Source organism: Palaemon carinicauda, chromosome 32, assembly GCF_036898095.1.
Source record: "Palaemon carinicauda isolate YSFRI2023 chromosome 32, ASM3689809v2, whole genome shotgun sequence".
NCBI classification, from domain to species: Eukaryota; Metazoa; Arthropoda; class Malacostraca; order Decapoda; family Palaemonidae; genus Palaemon; species Palaemon carinicauda.
The window spans coordinates 18,738,495-18,763,314 of record NC_090756.1 but is presented as its reverse complement, the minus strand read 5'-3'; the positions used below and the strand labels follow the sequence as shown (position 1 = coordinate 18,763,314).

The 24,820-nt window shown below is 39.6% G+C and overlaps 1 long non-coding RNA gene across 1 annotated transcript in view; it reads right to left on the bottom strand.

Moving 5' to 3' along the window:
* Positions 1 to 23,067, bottom strand: part of LOC137625719 (uncharacterized) — a 137,127-nt gene extending 114,060 nt beyond the window's left edge. Inside the window, exons 1-2 of the long non-coding RNA XR_011040882.1 lie at positions 23,004 to 23,067; positions 3,073 to 3,265 (exon numbers count right to left, since the gene is read on the bottom strand). This is a non-coding gene — a long non-coding RNA (uncharacterized lncRNA). The remainder of the gene's footprint in view (positions 1 to 3,072; positions 3,266 to 23,003) is intronic.
* Between the last annotated feature and the right edge of the window lie 1,753 nt (positions 23,068 to 24,820).

The window sequence follows — 24,820 nt, the reverse complement described above, 5'->3', positions numbered from 1 at the left end:
CAACACAATAAAAATATAAGTTTTACGACAAAACTTGCCAATTCATTACGGTAACATGACTAAGCAAAAAAATGCAAAACAAATAAAAAAGGGCACTCTATGAAAAATAGCAACGTGCTAATGGTGGTCCCTTCAGAAAACAAAAAATTCAGCCACGTGCTAGGAAAACCATCAAGGCACATTTTCCGACAAATAAACATCTAAATGAATCATTACTCTGTGATAGTTACTTAGTACATAGTAATTCCGAAAGAAATGGGAAAAAACGAAAAAATAGCAAACACAGGAAAATCGAACACATACTTATATATATACGCCATATCTGGCTAAAAAAAAAGATAGGCATGGGTAGCCAGATCATCTAGAAACACTTTCCAACACAATAAAAATATAAGTTTTACGACAAAACTTGCCAATTCATTACGGTAACATGACTAAGCAAAAAAATGCAAAACAAATAAAAAAGGGCACTCTATGAAAAATAGCAACGTGCTAATGGTGGTCCCTTCAGAAAACAAAAAATTCAGCCACGTGCTAGGAAAACCATCAAGGCACATTTTTCGACAAATAAACATCTAAATGAATCATTACTCTGTGATAGTTACTTAGTACGTAGTAATTCCGAAAGAAATGGGAAAAAACGAAAAAATAGCAAACACAGGAAAATCGAACACATACTTATATATATATACGCCATATCTGGCTAAAAAAAAAAGATAGGCATGGGTAGCCAGATCATCTAGAAACACTTTCCAACACAATAAAAATATAAGTTTTACGACAAAACTTGCCAATTCATTACGGTAACATGACTAAGAAAAAATGCAAAGCAAATAAAAAGGGGCACTCGCGAAAAAATGGCCAACATTCTAATATACGGCATCTCAGATAAAAAAAAAGACATGCACGTGTTAGCCCAACCATCAATGCACACTTTCGAACAAATAAACATGAAAAAAATCAATACTATTCGGCAATTCCTTACGCTGCAGTAAATTTTTACAAATATTGAAAAAAACAGAAATTGGCAACCGCAGTTAAATACCCCACATACCAATATCTACGGCGTATCTGACAAAAACAAAGTCACCGATGGGTAGCCAGATCATCTATACACACTTTCCAATGCTATAAAAATAAAAGTTTTGCGATACTATTTGCTAATTTCTCACGGAAAAATGACTTGGCCAAGAAATGAAAAAAACTGAAAAAGGGGCACTCGCGGAAAAATGGCCAACATTCTAATATACGGCATCTCAGATGAAAAAAAACACATGCACGTGTTAGCCCAACCATCAAGGCACACTTTCGAACAAATAAACATGAAAAAAAATCAATACTATTCGGCAATTCCTTACGCTGCAGTAAATTTTTACAAATATTGAAAAAAAACAGAAATTGGTAACCGCAGTTAAATGCCCCACATACCAATATCTACGGCGTACCTGACAAAAACAAAGTCACGCATGGGTAGCCAGATCATCTATACACACTTTCCAACACTGAAAAAGCAAAAGTTTTGCGACACTATTTGGCAATTTCTTACGGAAAAATGACTTGGCCAAAAAATGCAAAAAACTGAAAAAGGGGCACTCGCGGTAAAATGGTCCTCGTGGTGATGAACGGCATTTCAACTAAAAAAAAATCATGCACGTGGTAGCTAAATCATCCACCAAGAATTTCCACATCCGATAACCTATACAAGTTGCACCATTCTACGACAATTTCATAATACGTAATAACTTTGATAAATATGCAACTTACCTTAGAAGGGTAAACTCGGTCGCGAACGACCCCGACGTGTCTCAGAAATCTGGGAAGGAGGAGAGCTAGAGCGAAGCACGTCTGTACACTACCAGAGCGTGTGGGCAAGTGACCGACTGCAGGTCGATCACCCACAAATTCCATCACGGGGGTGAGTCACGTGATAAAAACCTCTTTTGTTTTGACGCTCGGGGTCGCGTACGACCCACCGTACCTATCCAGGGTTAAAGTCTTCATGGCTTTGCCTAAAGATAATCCATATTAAATAGAGCAACGTTTGTTTTGTGTGGGGGGGGGAGCGCATTAAAAATTGTCCTACCACACCAAGAAAATGGGATGAATTCCTGCCTTGAAAATGTCACTCAAGGTACAGTACTTGTCCAATTAGTATGTCAGCAGGCTTAAAAATACTTTAAATGGTATGTCAGCAGGCTTAAAAATACTGACTTTTCTGTAACAGGAGATATAATTTAGTCAAGTTGCTAGAGGTTCGCAGCAATAAAGTTTTTGGGCCGCTCACTTCACGGATATTGTAAGTCATCTGCAAAATGAAAATTGTATGAAATAGTGCAATACCTGTAAACTAATGTGATGCGAGATATTGAAATTTAGCTTTCTTAGGTTGGGCAAAACTTAATGTTTTTCAATTCATTACTTAAGAACCAAAACAAATAGAACCCTTTACGCTGATATTATACATAATTATTCTAAATTGGGAATCATGCCAAGCCTTAGGCATAACTTTTAGCAATAATTGTACATCAGGTTTTTGTCATCTTTACTCTATTATTACGATGTCTGGCAACAACTTGCCCATCACCCGGTGTCCAATGTTACCATCGTTACAAAAAAAAAAAAAAAAAAAAAAAAAAAGGAAAAATTACATAATCTCCATTAGTGTAAGTTATTAAAAAAAAAAATTTCTGGCTATACAACCTAATTCATTTAAAATGTCTGATCGTAGAAAGTCAACATAATGAGTGACCCATTTAAATGACTCTGAAGTTTTTATCTTTGTAGGAATAAACAATCATTCATATCCAGTTATGTATATGAATGTAATTTTTTGTAAGAATTGTTCAAACAATAACCCCATTGATATTCACCGAAAAAATATACTGGGTTATAAAAGTGCCTACCACGTTTAATTTCAAATGATGTGTGATTAGTCATAGTTTGCTATTATGATCTGCAAATTTATTAGATACCAACATGCAAAATTATTATTTAACCTTAACCCAGGTCAGAACAAAACAAAAAAGAAAAAGTGTCATACTGTATACAGTAATGATTAAGATGAAACCTTACCTTGAACATTAAAGTATGTATCCAAATGGTGTCAGCTGACTTTTCTTTTACTTAAAACTTAAAATTGTCTTGCAGTTGGATTTCCATTTTGGTTTACAGCCCCCATAGATACAATTTGGTTAATTTCACAGGCGTTCAAGCACACAAGTTCTTGGGCATTTCCTCAATTCACACTGACAATGTATGCCATTACCTGAAAAAGAATACTGTATTAGTCATTACAGTAGCGATCCTGATCTTTCAAATTTTTCATTGTACATCTCAAAACAAAAATAAAAGTAACTACGGGTAGCATCACATTCTCCAATTTTTTTTTTCCTATGTTCTGAAAATCTCCTGGAATTAATAAAAACTTCAACACCATTACACCAAGTCTCACATAAGGCTCAACACTAGGTCAAATTTCCTCTAAACCTTGTATGAAGCATCGATCATTTGCAGTTATTTATTGCAAAACATTAGCCGCTAAAGTTAAGAGTTCTCACGAGATATCCAACCTACCTCTATTTCCCAGCTGTGGGATAAACTATCTCTTAGCAACTATTTCCGATGCATTATCCTTATGACATCTTTGGCTACTAATCAAGGCATTTTACAGAGAAACCTTTTCCCTTTCTCCATGATGATCTTTGTTATTGCCCATGTCTGCTACTGGTGATTTAAACTAACAAAAGCCTTACTTGATTACTAACAAGATATGCTGGTCACTGGTCCAATCAAGCATTTTTCCCCATTTCATTCAGGTTATTCCTGCGGATTCTTTTCCATCACACGAAAACCTGTAACAGTCCAGTATTACAAGATAGTAAAGTAAGACACCAGCCTACAGAATGGACCTCCTTCCTCAGGGGTTGCTAATCTTGAATTAGAAAGTACATTACTGCAAACTAACCCTAGTCAAACCCCACTACCATTTGGAAAAAGGCCATGGTAGTGGAAATCCATGGACATCAAATCTGCAGCTGAAACAGATGAACCTTCTACCTTGATTCAATTCTTGGAAAGCCCCGCTCTCAATACTCGATAATGGGACAACCTTGAGAGTAGAAGCATAGTTTCCCTTTGAAATCTAACTATTACTGAATGAACCGGGAATGCAAGAGAATTCTAAATCAATTGGATCAAAGAAAATTCTCAAATCCAGACATCCAAGACCACCTTTGGCCCATGAAACCCATAGCCAGCTTTAACCCTTACAACCACTAAAATTCATTAAGATCACTTAAAAGCCATATGAAGCAATGTAAAGTTTCTCAGTGGCTGAAAACCATCCATAAATAGGTGTCATGGTTGACTTTTGCTAGTGTATCTGCTCAAATCTATTACGAAAAAAACATGCAGCTCGGATTGAGTTCTCTGCCTCTATCATCTGGTCACCACCACCCTCCTAATAGATTTAAAACACTCAATAAAGAAGAACCAACAACCCAGCCTGAAACTTGTGCCTGTTCTCTGGAATATGAATATGACTGGTCCAGGAACCAAATCAGAAACAAAGTAATCCCAAGTAGGTGAGGGAGGAACTGGCGCACACACCTCGATAATCCTGGCAAAAAAACAGAACTCCCTCAGGGCATTTACAGTTGTTGTTGCTGTTATAACTTAAGACCACACACACTGAAGACAAACATTAGCAACAACATACAAATCAGATGCAGACAAGTTGTGCTGCCGTACAAAATGAATCTCTCACTGGGAAAAACTAACTGCCAAATGACTGGAATCATAGATAAAGTTGAGTAAAACTTATATTCATACCCATGCTCTGAGGACCAAGTTTTAGTATTAGGGCAGAAGAAACTGACTGAAGTAGAGCATTTGGAGAGCGCCACCAAAAAGGTTCACTCGGCCCAAAGTTGTCAGCATAACACTTCATGGTCGTTTCTTCATATCTAACCTTAGCCACTGCTCAGGTGATCAAGGACTACACTAATCACAGAAAACAGACAAGAATGACTGCCATCCACAGGAGAGCGTAGGTCAAAACCAAATAATCCAAAGAATATGGGAAGGATCAAACTTCAAGTAAAGTAGTTTGTCATATGGAGCACCAGAGCATAAAATCCACTCTCAATATGGCCAGAAACAAGAGGGGACCGACTCAATTTGGGAGGCTGATCCTCCTCACCAACCATCATTATCAAACCACTTTTCACAACTAACAGCCATTACAGCTTTGGATAAAACATTTTTATTTAAATGGACAAAAGAAATGTACAATTATCACATTTGAAGAATTTCTTATATAGTACTAATAAATAAATTCCAATTAAATTGTGAAAAATATTGATCATCATGGCCTGACTGAGGAAGGAATACTGTGTCAGTTCTCTGAAGCAGAAATTTTTTTTTCTATGCTGTTGCTCATTCTTTGCCCATCACTTGCAACTGTTCAGAATAATTGTGAGCAATGCATGGGTTGGACAAGGACTGAGAATATATTACATGCAACTACCCCCTTCCAAACATTGCCGACGTGACCTCCTACCTGCACAAAGCGAAGGTTTTCTCTACGCTCGACCTCCTGAAGGGGTATTATCAGGTGCCTATGAACCCAGAAGACATCCCCAAGACCGCCATCACCACTCCGTTTGGTACATACACCTTCAATTACTCCTGTTTTGGCCTTCGTAATGCTGGGGCAACGTTTCAACGTCTCATGGATGGCATCTTAGGGGACCTCCCTTTCTGTGTATGTTATGTGGACGACATACTTGTGTTCTCCTCCTCAAAAGAGGAACACCTCCGTCACCTGCGCATCGTGCTCGACCGCCTGCAACAAAACGGCCTTGTAGTCCTGTACGAAAAGTGTACCTTTGGTGCCAACGAAGTGTCGTTCTTAGGGCACCGTATCACTCCTGAAGGAGTCCATCCCCTCCCTGAGAAGGTAGCAGCCGTTCAGAACTTCCCCGCGCCCTCGACCGTCAAAGCTCTGCAGGAATTCTTGGGCATGATCAACAATTATCACCGTTTTCTGCCAGCCATTGCCGCCACTCTTGCTCCCCTCTACGCCTCCCTCAAGGGCAAGCCAAAGGACCTGAAGTGGGGTCCCCTTCAAGAAGCAGCCTTCTGCAATGCAAAGAAGGCCCTATCAACTGCTGCGGGTCTCACTTCTCCTATACCACACGCCCCTCTCCTCTCCACCGATGCCAGCGACGTCGCTATTGGTGCAGTACTCGAGCAGGTGGTCAAAGGCTCGCCCCGCCCATTGGCCTTCTTCAGCAGAAAACTGTCCAAAGCAGAATCGGGTTATTCTACCTTCGATCGAGAATTGCTGGCGGTGCACTTTGCTGTCCGTCACTTTCGCCATTTCTTAGAAGGTACGCCCTTCGTCATTCGCACAGACCACATGCCTCTGGTGCACGCCTTCACTCGACAGTCTGACGCCTGGTCCGCCAGTCAACGCCGACATCTCTCCGCCGTGGCTGAATACAATTGCACCCTCCAATACGTCCCTGGGAAAATGAATCCCGTTGCCGATGCCCTGTCAAGAAACACGTTGGCTGCCGTTCAACTGGGATTGGATTACAACGCCCTGGCTGAAGCCCAACGACAGGATCCAGAGTATCAAGCTTGTAGGACATCCTGCACGTCCCTCCGCTGGGAAGACTTTCCCCTCGAAGACCAACACCAACCTCCTCTGTGACGTCAGTACTGGTAGACCGCGACCTTGGATTCCTGCTCCCACGCGCCGACAGGTGTTTGATTTCATTCACGGCCTTTCACATCCCTCATGCCGTTCTACTGCACAGCTGCTGAAGGCGAAGTTCATTTGGCACGGCATTTCTAAGGATGCTAAGGATTGGGTCCGCGCCTGTACTTCTTGCCAAACTTCCAAAGTACATCGACACACGGATTCAGGAGTGGGCACCTTTCCTCAACCTCAGCGTCGTTTCGCACACATTCACGTCGACGTTGTAGGCCCCCTACCCACATCACAAGGACATCGTTACCTGTTTACCGTCATCGACCGCTCCACTCGTTGGCCTGAAGCCATTCCCATGGAAACTGCAACGTCCGCCTCATGTACATCTGCCTTACTCTCTGGATGGATTTCAAGATTCGGTATCCCTGAGCATATTACTTCTGACAGGGGAACCACTTTCACCTCTCAATTGTGGACGTCATTAGCGAATCTCCTGGGCATCACCCTACATCAGACAACGACCTACAACCCCGCTGCCAATGGAATGGTTGAACGTTTTCATCGCACCCTCAAAGCAGCTTTGATGTCCCGCAGCAAGGATTGCAACTGGTTTACTCAGCTTCCCTGGGTCCTCCTGGGACTAAGGACCACTCCTAAAGACGCCCTCGACGTCTCGGCAGCTGAAATGGTGTATGGCGACCCGTTGGTCGTCCCTGCCGAATTTTTTCCTTCTACAACCTCCTCCGACGATCTCCAGCGCATACGTCACGTCGTGGGAAAATTTACTCCGTGCCGCCAGACTTACAAGCCCCCAGCGAAGCATCACATACCAACGGACTTGCACTCTGCAACGCACGTCTTCCTACGCAACGACACTAGCAAGCCACCACTAACGCCCCCTTATACGGGCCCTTTCCTTGTGATCCGACACAGTCCGAAAGCATTCCTACTAAACATTCAGGGCAAAGAAGACTGGGTCTCCATTGATCGTCTAAAACCTGCTTATCTTCTGCCAGATGACCCGCCTACAGTTCCCCTCACCAGATCAGGGCGCCCTATTTAACATGTACAGTATGTCATTTTTAGGGGGGGGAGCCATGTACCAACCGTGTGTCACACAATTGTACATAATTCTTTTGCATATATTATGCTTGTATCTTCGCTCTTCCCTCGCACTAAACGAACGTGAAAATTCATGTCTGCTGTTTCCTCTGTAACATTGTCTGTCTTGTTAACTTGTTATGTCCTGTTGCCTTGAGGTTTTGTATATAAAGGAGAGTGTTCTATAACAATATAACTCAGTTGATTGCATCCTGCCTTTGAGTTCACAACCCTCACTCGGCTCCGTCACACAGTACTTCGACCTGCCTGGGTAAAGGTTAACCATTGACTAGCAGCTAATGGCATAAATAAACCATACACTAAGCTCTGTTTTCACCTTTGGTAGTAACAGACCTCCAGCATTGCAAATTAAAGGGCACTTAACATTACAATATAGGAGACATTACAAACAAGAGGCACACAATTTGATACTAATTTTCTTAGCAGGTTCCCGTTGAGTTCAAACACAAAAGGAGGGGGGAATGTTTCTAATATTAATTTCAATATTCTCCTTAACCTGCTTTACTAAAATTTACTTTATTCAATTTTCTATTCTCCTCCAAGAATGGATCCTCTGGTAAAGACTTACCAAAATACACTACCATTACTAAGGGTAATTTGAGTTCATATTTAAAATAACTTTCATTTCAATTTCATATTTTCAAGCCCACTACAGTATTACCCACCTCTGTATCATAACTTAGTTCCATGGGAAACCTAAAGTATTTTAGTCCTATTAGATAGTGCGACACATTCCCTATAAACGTACTGAACACAAAAGTACTCTACCAACTATCATTTTATAAAAAGTATGAAGGATACTGTACAGTACAGTTCTTTATCATTGTATGGAAATAGAGTTAGACTTTAGGCTAAATAAAACTGCGGATAGTAGATTTTATTTTAGTACTCGATATTCCAGGAGAGAAATGTAAAGTTGGAACAGACAAAGAGGTGTAACGGTACTTTTAAAATAATGCTCTTAGTGCAACATTGCTTTCATTACAAAACAGCCTAAGAGCTTATGAAGGAAGAATTCATAATTCAGTTATAAAAAATTTTCAAAGCAAAACGGGATTTCAAAGACTGCCTTTATCGAGATTAAACTTATCCCATCATTTTAAACATCCTATCCTGCATCTTTTAAAAAAAAAATCCTATCCAAGTTTATAGGACAGTGTCCAACTTGACAATGGGAGTGGAATCAAACAAGGACTAATCTCATCTACCTCATCCTATAAACAGCCAGGAATTTTGTACTCTGCAAGAGTATCACTATTAATAACATTTATGTTAAGCCAGGTACATGTGTGGTGCAAAAGAACGTAATGCACCATGTTCTTGTGACAAAAAACTCCAGTGTGGACAGAGACTTGAACATGTGCACGTTGTTGTGCCAAGTAGTCTCTCTCTACAATTGTCGGTAAATGTCTAACATCAAAGGGTACGCATGTCAAAATGTGTGAATGGAACGTAAATTGCACGCACGTCAACTAGCTACACCGAGTCTGCTTAACCTGATGACACCAAGAAGAATACATATTTAAGTCTGATCCCCTCTGTTTAACTTGTGGCTGATTGGAATAAAAAAGTAGTCACTCAGTTTATAAGCTATTATGAAGTGAAATTTTTACAATGGTATCCAAAACATCCACACCATTTTAATAAAATATCACTATCATGCATGGATAGAGAGAGTTCAGAATATAGGGATACCAATGGAGGATTGCAAAAAAACTACTTCTGCTCGTGTCACAGAAGGGAAAAGATAGTTGGTAAACAACATTGACAGAATGATCAGCAATTGCAGTGGAACTCAACAAAGCTACAATCCCGCCCACTATAGTTGCGTTCTCTACATTTTGACACCTTGATGCACGAATATTTATAACACTTAAGCTAGAATGCTCTGCTCTCGTGTCTGTACCCCGCTTTATATGTTGACCTGGATTCCAAAGACTGCTGGTGTCTTGGGAAAATAAGTAATTGAGAAAACCACAGTATAAGAGGAAGTAATTACATTTACTTCCTAACTGGCTGAAATGACCAAGATTCATTATTCAAGGCTTTGCACAAATAATGAGAAAAGAAACCATACTGGTGTACGATATAAACCAAAACTGCTGTTAACTGGCTTGGATTTTGATAGGTCTTTTCAAAAACTTGCACCAAACCATTCAATCCACCACAGCCTGGAATATTGTTCCTTAAACTGTACAAAATAACCATGAATACCACACTTTCATATGTGCCATCATTTTTCAGTGTATTTTGTGAGATGGAGTGCTTAGCCAATTGTCTTGAGATTTTTAATTTGAAAATTGCATTTAAATTAAAAGATTGAAAAAAACTATGACCTACATATATCTATCACAGTTCAAATTATACCCCAAACATAAACGCAGCAAATGCCAAATTACTTAATTTCAAGGGCTTTTTCTGGTCCATTACAGCAGGGGAACCTTAATTTCCAGTTATTTTATGTTCGTTCGAAAGCATTAAATATTTCGCATCGTATATTTATTGTTAAATCATCACTGTTGAAGCACTCATACTAGTATTTGTTCTCGAATGTTTGTAAACTGTTACTATAGGAATTTATTGAGTTACCATTATGAATGAAGAGCCTAACACCTCAACCCGACCTTGGCCTTGTCAAAGTTATTTAACCATGTTTCATATAATGCTAGTACTGTATATCCAAATATTTCTCATTTATCAATCCTCGAATTTGAATAGTTTTATTACCATCAAATTGTATACGGAGACAATAACACTCGAATAATTAACAATAAAAGGCAATGCTACCTCCCAAAGCTCAAAACTCATAGATCTGGTACTTAACTTTGATGGGGAGACCTGAGAGTCCGACATCAGAGCGAAAAGCGGAGAAAACACCAAAGAAACACCAGACAAAAAAACGCGAGACGTATCCAGTACGGGTGCTATAATAGGAGTGAGTTCACTAGCGTGGGTTGGGTTGGTAGTACTGTAGTAGCTTACGCAGCATAGATGTTGAACGGCACCTCGCTGTTTCAGGGATTTTGAAGAGGAAATCTCTAATTGGTTCGAGGCCTCTGGTTATGATTTATCTCGCCCCAGTAATATACCGACACCTTATATAGGTGAGCGAGCTGGGTTCAACCTGGCATTCCTATGCAATTTTTCTCTGGTAATATATAGCAGTTATATACCTTAGAAATGGTGCTTAAGGAGCATTTCACTGGGCGGCACAGGTCTCTCGCCCAGAAATAGATTTTTCCTACGTCAAAATCCCTTATTTACATAACCACAGTTTATGACATCCTTAGTATCCATGATCAGTATTTTCTGCTAGTCTTATCAAATACAAGTCATAAGTTTTGAAATTTCTTTAATTTCCTGTGTGGTCATTTGATTTATTTAACTTTGTGCAGTTTATACATTTTACTTGTTGCAAATTAATTCTTAGGCGGAATGGTTTTCTGGACATTTCCCGCAGACTTTACTAGTCTTAGACTTGCAATTTTCAAAATGTGCACTGTAAACTATAATTTTACGCAAGTAAATACTGTAGCTAACAAAATCTGGAAATAAAGGTTTTGTAGAAAATCTTTTTAGGCCTACATGTATTTTTGGTGTCTTGAAGGTTTTTGATAATTTCTGGCAGAATTAGTTTTTGAGTTATGATGGGTCGACTACCATAACTGAAAAGCTATGACTTTATATAAGATATAAATTCCTGTACAATCAGAATACCTTAAAATATAGTGTAACAGTCTAAATGTAAGATGTTTGAATTAACTTAAACTTCGTTACCGATATTTAACACGAACGAAAAATAAAATAATTACTGCACCCAAAACAGAGCAATAGTGAAAACAAAGGTTTTGTTTGCCAAGACAATGCCTCCTAACTAACAAGGCTATCAATCTATTGGTTCTTGCTCCTCCATAGCTACCTCGCTTCCTTCACAATGAAACATTATCTCATTTAAGGACTGTAATGCCTTGAGATAAGAGTGTCCCAACATACGAGAAATTTGAGATACAAGGAAAATTGAGCAAATTTTTGTCCCGAGATAAGAGATAAATTTGAAGTACGAGGCAGTTCCCCATAGGAACACCTGGTGGCCGAGTGTGAAAGAGGCTTCTCACCAGGACAGCATCGCTCCGTCTTTCCCGCCGGATCTCCGTCGCATTAAGTTATCTCTGAGCATCTGCCGTAGCGTTTGCTTTTTTCTACAGGTTTTTTGCGTTGATCAGTACAGGATTAAGTGAATAAGCAATGCAACGGTAGTGAAAAGAAAAAGCGTATGATGATAATCGAGATAAAGCATGAAATAATCGAAAACACGAGTGGTGTAAGAGTGACTGAGCTGGCTCGCCAATATGAGAGGAGTACATCAACAATATGTATCATCCTCAAGCAGAAGGATGCTATAATAAGCACCTAGCCTTCCAAAGGACTAACCATCCTTTCCAAACAACGCAATGATATCTATGACGAGATGTAGAGGCTGTTTTTAACATGAATAAAGGGAAACTTGCGACACCAGTGGAAACCTTCAAAGGCAGTCGTGGCTGGTTAGATATCTTCAAAACACGGACTGGGATACACTGTTGTGAGGCATGGGGAAGTAACAAGTTCCGACTCAAAAGCGGCGGACTTCGTCAAAACCTTTACCTCGGTTATCGCACAAAAGGCTACATCCCCAAACGTGTTCAACTGCAATGAAACTGGCCTTTTCTGAAAGATGCCGCCCAGGAGGACATTCATTACCGTAAAGGAGAAGCGACTAACAGGCCACAAACCCATGAAGGACCAGTTAACTCTAGCCTTGTGTGCCAATGCCAGTGGTGACTAAGGTCAAGCCACTGCTGGTGTACTACTCAGAAAACCCTCATGCTTTTAAGTGCTAAAGGATCTTGAAAGAAAAACTGCAAGTGATGTGGGGCGCTAATGCTAAAGCTTGTGTTACCCGGCATTTCTTCACAGAATAGGTTAATCGGTTCTTTGGTCCGGCAGTCAAAAAATATTTGGCCGAGAAAAACCTGCCAATGAAATGTCTCCCGGTCCTCAACAATGCCCATGGTCACCCTCCTGGTCTCAAAGAGGGCATTCTTGATGAGTACAGATTCATCTAAGTCCTTTATCTCCTGCCCAACACCACGCCACTTCTCCAGCCCATGGACCAACAAGTAACTTCCAACTTTAAAAAACTGCACACGAAGCATTTGTTCAAGAACTGCTTCGATATCATAGACAACACCAATCTCACCCTTCATGAATTTTGGAAGGAACATTTCATATCAACCATTGCTTAAAAATTATTGACGATGCATGGCAGGGAGTCACACGAAGAACTCTTAATTCAGCATGGAAGAAATTGTGGCCAGATTCCGTCGCTGAGAGACTTTGAAAGGTTCGATACGCCAGACCCCGATGACACCGAACCTATTGTGGTGGATGAAATCATGTCTCTTGAAAAGGTCATGGGGCTGGAGGTAGATGAGGCAGACATGAACCACCTTGTCGAAGAGCATCAGGAAGACCTCGCGACACAGGAATTTATCGAGCTCCAGGAGATGCAACATTCGGTGGTGTTGCAGGAGCTCAGTAGTGAGGAGAAGGTAGAAGACGAGGGCCGCCTTTCTACGACGGAAATCAAAGACATGTTGGCGAAGGTGGCGTGTGATCGTGCGTTAGCCTTTTGTGATGACACTTGCGTACGTCATTTTTGCAACATTTTGAAGGGGAGACCAAAAGCAAACATCCCTAGATAGGTTCCTTTTAAAAAGGCCGGCAAAAACTTTAAGTGAAAGAGTCAAAAAGAGCCAAGCCGGAAGAAGTAAAAAAATGAAAATGAAAACAAAATTAGAATGAAGTTTAATGTAACGTAAGATTAAGATTTATCTTTACATGTGTGTACAGTTAGCTAATTTCATTAAAGTTAAATTTAAAGTTTTAAGTTATGTTACGTAACATTACAAAAGTGTAGCGTACCGAACGTGTTGCTGTCAAGTCTCACTCTTCCCCCTCCTCACACACTGCTGTTAACCGCTAGTCTGTCTCGAAGGTAAGAACTCCATAACAACGTTACATTTTATTGAGGATCATAACCAGTACATAGCCGTTTGTTAATTTTAGGTGTTTTTTCAGAGGGTGGGAATGAATTAATTTATTTTTTAGTTATTTTATATGGGAAAACTTGACCCAAAATACGAGCAAATTGACATATGAGCTAGGGTCCCGGAACGCATTGAGCTCGAATCTCAAGGTATTACTGTATTCCTATCCTAAGCAAAACATTGTGCTACGCGCATTAGACCCTGGTCTACTACTTCAGCATTACTCAAACGATTATACAAACTTAAGTAGCTGTTATAGGTTCTCGCTCTGGCCTCTGTTTAAACATAGACTTTGCTTTCATTTCCCATCAGACTAAATACATCAAAAACACCTTTCTGTAAATTTTTGTATTAGAACAATACCTTTTACGACTTTAAACACAGTAATATGGCATTATTATTAGTGCTTTGAAAATCTCTGAATGATTCCAGGCAGAAATCCATGGTTTTTGAGTTATATTGGGTCAACTACCATTACTGAAAACCTGTGATTTAGCATTAGATATAGTCATCAACCAAGTTTGAAACACCTTAAAATATAGTGTGTACCAGTCTAATTGTATGATATTTGACATTTTATAAACTTCATGTATCTGCTAGTATCAATACAAAAACAATCATTATTAAAAAATCACCATAATAAAAAAAGTAATGATGAAATTTATTACAAATAACTCAATTAATTGAGGTAACTATTTATTGGTTTTTGCTCTACCGTATACTGGCTTTGCTCGCAATTATACATTATCTCATTGCTGTTCTGGAAAGCGAATGTTTCGCTACGCTCGTTAACCTTGTGGGCTAGTATTCTCAGAGTTAATTATCACACATACAAACTTAGAATTTGATTACCTATTATCACCAAGCAATTCATGACTATATATGTTCAAACAAATTTACTAGTAATGATTTCATGAAATATGCAGATTAAAAGTTTTGGGAAAATTATGTTTATGTAAAATAAAACCCACATTTCTACCATAACTTTTCATTATTATCCTAAATTAAATAATAGCTGTAATTACACAGTATGATCCAATAATGAAAACAACCTCAAGGTATAGAATATAAAACATTGGGCCCTTTATTCTGTTTGCACCAGTAACTTAAATAGCACCACCTATCAGTTTTCCTGAACTACTGTGTGGAAGGAGGAGCCTCGATGGCCAAGTTGATTAGGGTGGCTAGCTCGAACTTCTTAGAAGTCTGTGGCGCTGGTTCAAATCCGCAGAAGACTAGTCAGAGGCGGACATTTTGCTATCAGTGTAGACACCTCAGGATTATGTATGGAATTGACAGATAAGTTTGCTTAAAAAGCAAATGGGCGTTACAGACTTATACGCAGCCACTCCAACACCTAAGAACATAAGACACCGTCTCGAATTGTCTACCTAGCAGTGCCAAGACTCCACGCTTCTGGGAAAGATGCTGGCGACTGGTAAACAAACTAACATACGCTACGTGGGTCTAGAGCAATGTCAGGCACGGCAACCGATCGCGACTACAACCTGCTCCAAAGCCAAAGCAAGTCCTACAAAAAAGGCAATTGGGCTTACCCCATACAAAACAGCAAAAAAGCATGTTAATAGAAGAATTGTGGGGAAAGAGGAGGCTCCTGTGTTATGAAGTGTTGCAAAAAAGCATATTAATAGAAGAATTGTGGCGAAAGAGGAGGCTCCTGTGTTATGAAGTGTTGCAAAGCAGGTTTTAAATTAAAAATTATAACTTTGCTAATTGAGGTTTCCACGAGTAGTATATGGGATTAAAAATGGTGTATCTGCAAATATATATTCAAGGTTAATATACGATACTCTAATTTCTAACAAAACTGGAATTCGCTATAAGAAATGGACGAGTGCTGGCTAGTTTGTTATTTTACTCTGTTTAATAGGGGCTGGGGCATTAATAACTTGCATATCGGTGTATTAAAATGTGAAGTGTGTTTTTCACTAAGTCCATTGTTTACATTTCAGAGACTGAATAGGTCAATAGGACTTGGTGCGCATGCGTTTTCCCATGGTTTGGGGAGCTCTTTCTGTATTCACAGTGAAGTATTTGTCAGGTGGTTTTTTTAACCAATTAGCAGCTTACTAGTACTTCTTAAGTTCCCTGATGTTGTTCTACATCAGCCACTTAACCACCATCTCGTAAAGACGTCTCCCAGAGAAAACTTAGGGGAAGCACATTAATCTATTTCAAAATTTAATGTAATTTAGTTTATGTTGGCAATTGATTATGATGGAAATGCTCTCCATTCAGTGTAAAGCTAATGATACTCATATGAAATTAAAAATAAGTGAAATAAGGCCTCAAAGGTCTGATTCAGACTTAATTTTCAGGGAAGGCCGGCACATTTTCTACTGCTAAGCTTTTTTAAAGATTGCCAAGAAAAAAAAGAGACGACGGTGTCAATCATAAGGTAAGGAATTATTTGCGATTTACTTTTTCATAATATAAGGATTTATTTGTGATTTACTCTAGCATAATGCAAGGATTTATTTGTGATTTACTCTAGCATAATGCAAGGATTTATTTGTGATTTACTTTTAGTTTGTGACCTGGGAAGGGGGGGATCCTGCTAGGGGATGTGACCTGGGAAGGGGGTCCATGGGCTTGCCCCCGGCAAGGGGTTGTGACCTGGGAAGGGGGTCCGGTGGCTTACCCCAGCTAGGGGTTGTGACCTGGGATGGGGGTCCGGTGGCTTACCCCCAGCTAGAGGTCGTGACCTGGGATGGGGGTCTAGGGGCTTACCCCCAGCTAGAGGTCGTGACCTGGGAAGGGGGTCCATGGGCTTGCCCCGCCAAGGGGTTGTGACCTGGGAAGGAGGTCCGGGGCTTGCCCCAGCTAGGGATTGTGACCTGGGAAGGGGGTCCGGGGCTTGCCCCGGCTAGGGATTGTGACCTGGGAAGGGGGTCCAGGGCTTGCCCCCGCCTATGGATTGTGACCTAGGATGGGGGTCCGGGGCTTCCCCAAGGCTAGGGGTTGTGACTTGGGAAATACTAAGTTAGGTTAGGTGGGTTTGTAAGGTTCTGTACCATTATGCAAATCTCAGCCATTTACATAAACCATATATTTTTCAACTGGTTATCTTTGGCTTATTTTCCATATCTGACCATTATTATTGCTGTAAATGATTTGTTTATGACATTTCCCATTCCAAAAATCCCCGGTTTCCCACGGAGGGTCCCACATTATCGTAGGATAGATATACAGTATGTATTTCTGAAACTAATCATTTGCGATGGGAACGAGTGTCATATTTTCGAGGAGAGCGTAATGTTTTCTATAAGAGAAAGTAGTTTTTTTCCTAGGTTACCCTGCCCGGTTTCATTGTAGTGTATTACAGGGCAATGTAACCTAGGAAATCAACTACTTTTTCTTACAGTAAAAATTACGCTCTCTTCGAAAATAACACTCGTTCCCGTCGCAAATGAATAGTTTCAGATACAGTGATACCTCGGTACTCGACCATAATCCGTTCGAGATCCGTGTTCGACCTCCGATTTGTTCGAGTACCGAATTTTTTTTCCCCATAAGAAATAATGGTATATATTCTATTCCGTTCCCAAGCACTCGAACAGGCCCAAAATATTAATAAAACGTGTACCTAAACAACAATAATTATCTAAATGTGTATGAAATTGGTCAGAAAATCCTATAAAACAATTTTAAACCATTTACTGTACTAAAATAAAAATTTTAAACCATTTTCTGTACTGTAGTGAACATACCTTTGAGCAGCGGTTCGATGGCATACAGGGATGGATGTGGAGAGGATGGAAGGGGGAGGTTACTGCTTGGAAGGAGAGTCCCCTTCCATGATGTGGCGGGGTAGTTCTCCTTCAGGAGTTGTTTCTCTCTCCAATGAAAGGGTGGGCAGATCTATTTCAGGGGTTTCTTCTCTTCTTTGTCTCTTCTTTGGAGGAGAAACAGGCTTTGATGTAGCAGCTTTCTTTTCTTTTGTGAAAAACTGGTCTATTGTTAATTGTTTCTTCCTCCTCTGCAGTATTCTTCGAAAATGATACATGACACTATCATTAAACATATGCACTGCCCGGTTTGCTACTGCAATTTCTGGGTGGTATTTTTCAGCAAAAGCCTGCACATCTGCCCACTTGGAACAAATTTCATTGATGAGAGAACTTGGAACATCCTCCCTTACCTCATCCTCTTCTGAAGATTCCTGCTCCACAATCAGATCCTGCTGCTGTTGTTGTTGCAGGTGCAACAATTCCTCCACAGTCAACTCGGTAGAATGGCTTTCTACAAGCTCATCAATATCATCCTTGTCGACCTCAAGCCCCAAACTCCTGCCCATGACAACAATTTCCTCAACGACATCAGTGTCATCAGAAATTACAGGGGTAGCAGTGCTTGGACCCGCCTCTGGTTGGAAACCTTCAAACTCCCTCTCTGTGACACATGATGGCCACAGCTTACGCCAGGCAGAGTTCAATGTCCTATAGGTCACACCTCGCCAAGCTTGGTCAATCATGTTAACAGAGTTGAGGATGCTGAAGTGTTCCTTCCAGAATTCCTTTAGGGTCAACTTCGTGTCACTGGTCACTTCAAAACACTTTCTGAAAAGGGCCTTGGTATAGAGTTTTTTGAAGTTTGAAATGACCTGTTGGTCCATGGGCTGGAGTATGGGAGTAGTATTGGGGGGCAAGAATTTGATTTTGATAAAGCTGTATTCTTCTTTCAAGTCATCCTCGAGACCTGGAGGATGTGCAGGAGCATTGTCCATAACCAGAAGACATTTCATTGGCAAGCTCTTTTCAATGAGGTAAGCCTTAACCTGGGGGGCAAACACTTCGTTTATCCACTCAGTAAAGAATTGTCTTGTGACCCAAGATTTAGTGTTCGAGCGCCACATAACTGGTAGTGCACTTTTACAAATATTATTTCGTTTGAACACCCGGGGGTTGTCCGAGTGGTACACTAACAAGGGTTTGATCTTGCAATCGCCACTTGCATTTGCACACAGCAACAATGTTAGCCTATCTTTCATTGGCTTGTGACCTGGCATCTTCGTCTCGTCCTTGGTAATGTACGTATTGGCTGGCATTTTCTTCCAAAATAACCCAGTCTCATCACAATTAAAGACTTGTTGTGCGATCAAATTTTGTTCATTTATGTACCGATCGAATTCCCCCACGTATTTATCGGCTGCAATTTGATCCGAACTAGCTGCCTCCCCATGCCTAGTAACACGATGAATACCTGTTCTATTACGAAACTTTTCAAACCAACCCCTGCTCGCTTTAAATGTAAATGAATCACTTTCACTGGTACTCGGACTTTTCTTCACTAATTCTTCATAGATATGCAACGCTTTTTCACAAATGAACGCTTCACTAACACTTTCCCCGGCCAACTGTTTTTCTTTAATAAATATTAAAAGCAACTTTTCCATCTCCTCAATCACTTGTGGCCTTTGCTTAGTTACCGCCGTAACTCCCGTTGCAACATTCGCCTTCTTAATCATTTCTTTATGCTTTAAAAACGTAGAAATGGTCGACTTCGCCATTCCGTATTCTACCGCTAAATCGGACACTCGTACACCATTCTCATATTTCGCTATAATTTCCTTCTTCAACTCGATCGTTGTTCGCACTGTTTTCCTCTTCTCCTTCCCCTTAACACTCATTACTTTCTTGGGACTCATTATGAAAGCTAAAAAAGCAATTAAAAGCACTGAAAATCACTAAATCACAACGAATGCTGATCGCGCGTTGTCTGAGTGACGCTCTCGAGAGAACTGATGCTTCCCGAACAAGCGAGAGTGGCCGAGATGGCGCGATCATCACAAAGCCCATGCGGTCGTCACGTGTTCGGCTGGTCGAGTACCGAATTTTTGGTCGAGCACCGCAGCAAAAATTTCTCGAAAATTTTGGTCGAACTCCGAATTGTTCGAGTATAGAGTCGTTCGACTACCGAGGTATCACTGTATATATATACATCTATATCCTCCGATAATGGGGGACCCCCAGTGGGAACTCGGGGTTTTGGGTGGGGGAAACATACTGGGGAATCGATATATAATCGTAAAACAAGCCTTTTCTTCTCTATACATTACCTTCTTGTATGTATTATAACCGTAGGAAAATACAAAACAGTATAACTGGATAAACTTTGGAGGAGCCGTTTCAAAGATTATTTCATGAAAAAATACAGTAACCAGTGCTGCCAATGTCTGATGTAGATCAAATGTTAGCATTCCATGCTAACATTAGCACCCATTTGTACGTAAGTTCGTGCATACCAGTTTTCGGTCTGCGCAAATATCACTCCCCTGCGCAGAAGTTTTCCCTCCTCCCCCAATTACTCTTTTTATTATCGTATTATCATCTCATTTTATATTCCCCTTCAATATTATTTATCATACATTCCATTTTATCATCCTATATTGGGTTTATTTGTTTGGTTATTTCCTTTTCTCTCCCCGGTTTCACAAATACTTGCTCTGGACTAGTTTCCCTATCCAGTTCATTCACGGTAAAATCATCTCGTTTTATATTCCCTTTCAATATTATTTAGCATTCATTCCATTTTATCTTCCTATATTGTTTTTATTTCTTTTCTTTGGTTATTTCCTTTCACTCCTCTGTTTCCCATAAATACTTTCTCTGGACTAGTTTCCCTATTTAGTTCATTCATATTTACCCGCTAGTCTTCTTTGTTTTTCCCTTAACCAATCACCAACCTATGCCTATTCAGATATCTCCCTACACCCCCCCCCTTCCTTTATTTCTTAGAGAGGTTTGTTCATACCCTCTCCTCCAATGCCTTTTGCGTTGTAACCTTTGACCTGGTAAGATTTTCATCATTTCAAGTGCGATTTATTTTTTTGTATTTTTCGATGGAGGAAGTTATAGAAAATTGTAACGGCTGCAGTATTCCGTACCTAAAAGCACTGGCTAAATTCCATGGTGATTTTTTTTATTCTTCAGGTAATGTTGATTATTTCCTTAAATCACACAAAGTTATTCCTCAACGATTACAGTGCCCCAAGTGCCGTTCTGTTTTATCTTATAGATAAGACATTCACATGTTTTATTGCAATTCTGGATCCATCATACCTAAAACTAAGAAGAAACGTCGTTGTGGTTATACCGTTACTGCCTATAAAGGTACATTTTTGGGCAAAAGTCGTCTACCTCCATGGAAGATATTATTTGCCAACCACTTTTTGCATAAACATTCGGACCACGAGACCCTCATGCATGGTATCGACATATCTTCAAAAACTAGTGTCGATTGGAGAAGTTTCTGTTCCGAGGTTACCGAATACTACGTCGATAATCAAGAGGCGATTGGTGGTGATGGAGTAACAGTTGAAATAGAAGAATCTCATTTTTGTAAAGCTAAATACAACCGTGGTAGACCGTTAAGTGCCATATGGGTCTTTGGGGGTATTGAACGAGTATCCAAGAAATTTTTCGTTATCCCTTAAGTTCGCCCCCTTTCTACTAAACGAGATTCTGCTACTCTAATTCCCCTCATTCAGAAATATATCAAACCTGGTAGTGTTATTATCAGTGATAAGTGGGCTGCATATAACTCGCTTTCAGAAATTGGTTACGAACATAAGTCTATTAATCATTCAGAACATTTCGTTGACCCCCTAGACCCAACCATCCATACTCAAAATATAGAACGGCTCTGGGGAGAAGTGAAGGAGTGGGTTCAGAGACCTGGAATGAAGACTAAATCTTTCAAGCAATATTTTTCCAGGTTCTTTTTTACCCACTACTATCCAGAACATACGTTACTGCACCACTTCTTCATTACTGCCAGTCTCCTCTACCATCCTTTACAACATCAGACAATGGACCCCCTCGACCCACAAGACCCCGATGACCCCCATCCAACCACATCCCAGTCATAGAAGTTAATCCGTCAGTCTCACCCTCCCGTGACCCACAAGTTTCGTTGTTTTCTTCATAAAAGTAAGTCATTATATGTGTTTTGTGACCGGGGTACTTCTAGTCAAGGTTAGGTGGGTTTGTTAGGTTTTGTGCCCTTTCTGTACTTTTTATATATTGTGTAATAGTTATATGGAAAAATTATTTAAAATACCTATGGAAATATTTAGCATTTCTACCGCTAGTAATGTCATCGTGTCGTTGGTAACTGTACCATTCGTCATCGTTGCTAGTACTGTGAATCATTGGTAACGTTGCTAATGTTATCGTTCTCAGTACATTCGTAAGAGAAGTGACAACGTTGAACAAGTGCTTATATTTTAACAACATATATGTCAACAGTGATAATATTTATATGGTAAATTTGTATTGTATTACAGGGTGCGATTTTCGCACAGAAAATATGATTTCCTATAGTAAATAACGTGATTTAACCAGTTTTCACCTTCATTTCATCCGTAATAACATTAACCAATTCGTCAACTTAAAAGTTAGTCGGGTTGGTTGATCAGTTTGATTCCGGTTGAAATGAAGGTAAAATTCGGTTAAATCACGTTATTTACTATAGGAAATCATATATTTTCTGTGCGAAAATCACACCCTGTAATACAATACAAATTTACCCAATGCTCTGTAAAACACTACAATAATACCATTAAGGTAGCACTGTTCTATAATTAAACTTAAACATCAATAACAGGTTTCCAACAGTAACATGAGGGATTCAAAACAAGAGTACTTTCAAGACTAGTCTAGTGAATTAAAGTGTCCCGATTGATAATGCACTGTACTATAATGAAACCTTTGCCTCCATGGGATGCAACAAACTTTAGTGGCTTTTGTTTAAGAAAAAGCCGTTTAGTAGGAAAGCTTTTCCAGTCCGTAACTATAATAAAACCAAGTAACATCATCTAACAACTGCCCTTATTGACGCTAAGCCATCACCTGGGTGATAACATTGCCTGTAATATAGTTTCAAATTTGAATTAACTGCGTATAATATATGCGACACGACGATTGACCAGTTGACCACAGCAACAGCTTTTGCATATTTTTAAAGAAATAAATAACCATCTCTTTCATACATAACACTGTGCTAAGTTAAGAGTATAATATTTCACCCCATAACATGAAACAAACACTTACAATTGAAAAATAGTGTGAAAACACTTAATTAGCACTTAGACAACGTACCTAAAGAAAATGGCGATCAACGTACTGTGACTGTGACAACCTGCATTCTTCACACACACGCAAGGACTGTCAAACAATTGACCAAGAGCGGTAACTCTACACCACTGAAATTACTAAACTGCTCCTGATTCTTGACTCTTGGGTCCTTGTGGATCAACGATTCAACGCTGAAGAAACCATAGATATTTGTGAACTAGAAGACTAAAAATGGTTCTTTATCACAACTGATTTTTATTATTATTTTGTTTAATGCTTGCGTTCATCACCTTTGGTCTATAAGACTACCACTTTTAAATTGTGGAATTTTAAGATGTAACATTCCATTTGTTAAATAAAAAATTCGGGTTGAATATATAACAAGATATTGTTTTCTTTTTGTGACAAACAATAATAAGAAGCTACGTCTCCTCGACTCTGATTGTTAATTGTAGTTAATTTGAACTTTTATCTTACTTTTCGATTAAAAAATTCAGAGGCTTTTGCATAGGATAATGATAATCACCAATCAAAATACATTTAAAGCAGCTTTAAAATTTCTTGTTTTTCATGTTATCACGATGCAACCCTTCCTAAGTGATACTAATAGACTTGACTATGAATGATTTAATTTGTTGTTTAAAATATACAAAAACGTGGCGATTGTGTGTAAATACCGTACTACCATTACGACTGAAAACAGTTTTTTTCCTCATCCCGAAATTTAAGAACGATAAGGAGGAGATTTCCAACACCTCACACAGTACACTGAAAACACTAGGCCTACTTGAGGACCTTAGGTGTTCCTTTGTCCCCTAACTGAGCTTTCTACTTTATCTACTTTCCTTCTTCCTATATTTCCTTTGGCTAGCCGACCTCTTGACTTTTACTTCAGAGTACAACAGTGAGGTTTTCCTCCTGTTTCACCCTTGGACTTACTAGCCTCCTAGGCCCAACACTGGGCAATCAAACCAAAATTCATAAACCTGGGATTAATCCCATTCAATTGATTTACATATAAAATTGATATTGACGAAGGAATTGATAAAAAAAATATTTAAAAAAGTTATTCAATTGATGCAAAAGAAACAATTTTCATTCGAATGCTACAAATGTACGAGAGAGAGAGAGAGAGAGAGAGAGAGAGAGAGAGAGAGAGAGAGAGAGAGAGAGAGAGAGAGAGATTGGCAGAATTACCACGGTCAGTGGGGCTAAACAACGTTATATCTGTCCAATACTTGGTTAGGTGACCGTTAAAATATCAGACGGAAGGATAATTCCCATGGAGGCTCTTCCCATTAAGAGGAAAGACACACAACCACAGGCAGGTAACAACCAAGTCATAGTTCTCTGCTTAAGTCCTCAGAGGCATAAAATTATTTAAGGGAATACATTTTAAGCATTATTTTTCCTTTAAAAAATAGTATATGATCCTATTGCATATACTTAGTTAGTGTTTGCATATATCCGCCCACAGAAACAAATGCAAGGATAATTCCCATGGAGGCTCTTCCCATTAAGAGGAAAGACACACAACCACAGGCAGGTAACAACCAAGTCATAGTTCTCTGCTTAAGTCCTCAGAGGCATAAAATTATTTAAGGGAATACATTTTAAGCATTATTTTTCCTTTAAAAATTAGTATATGATCCTATTGCATATACTTAGTTAGTGTTTGCATATATCCGCCCACAGAAACAAATGCAAGTACAGATGGAAAAAAATGCTAAAAATGGAATAAGCTAATATTTAAAGGTAACTTTAGCAACATCTAGGAAAAACAAGAGTCCACA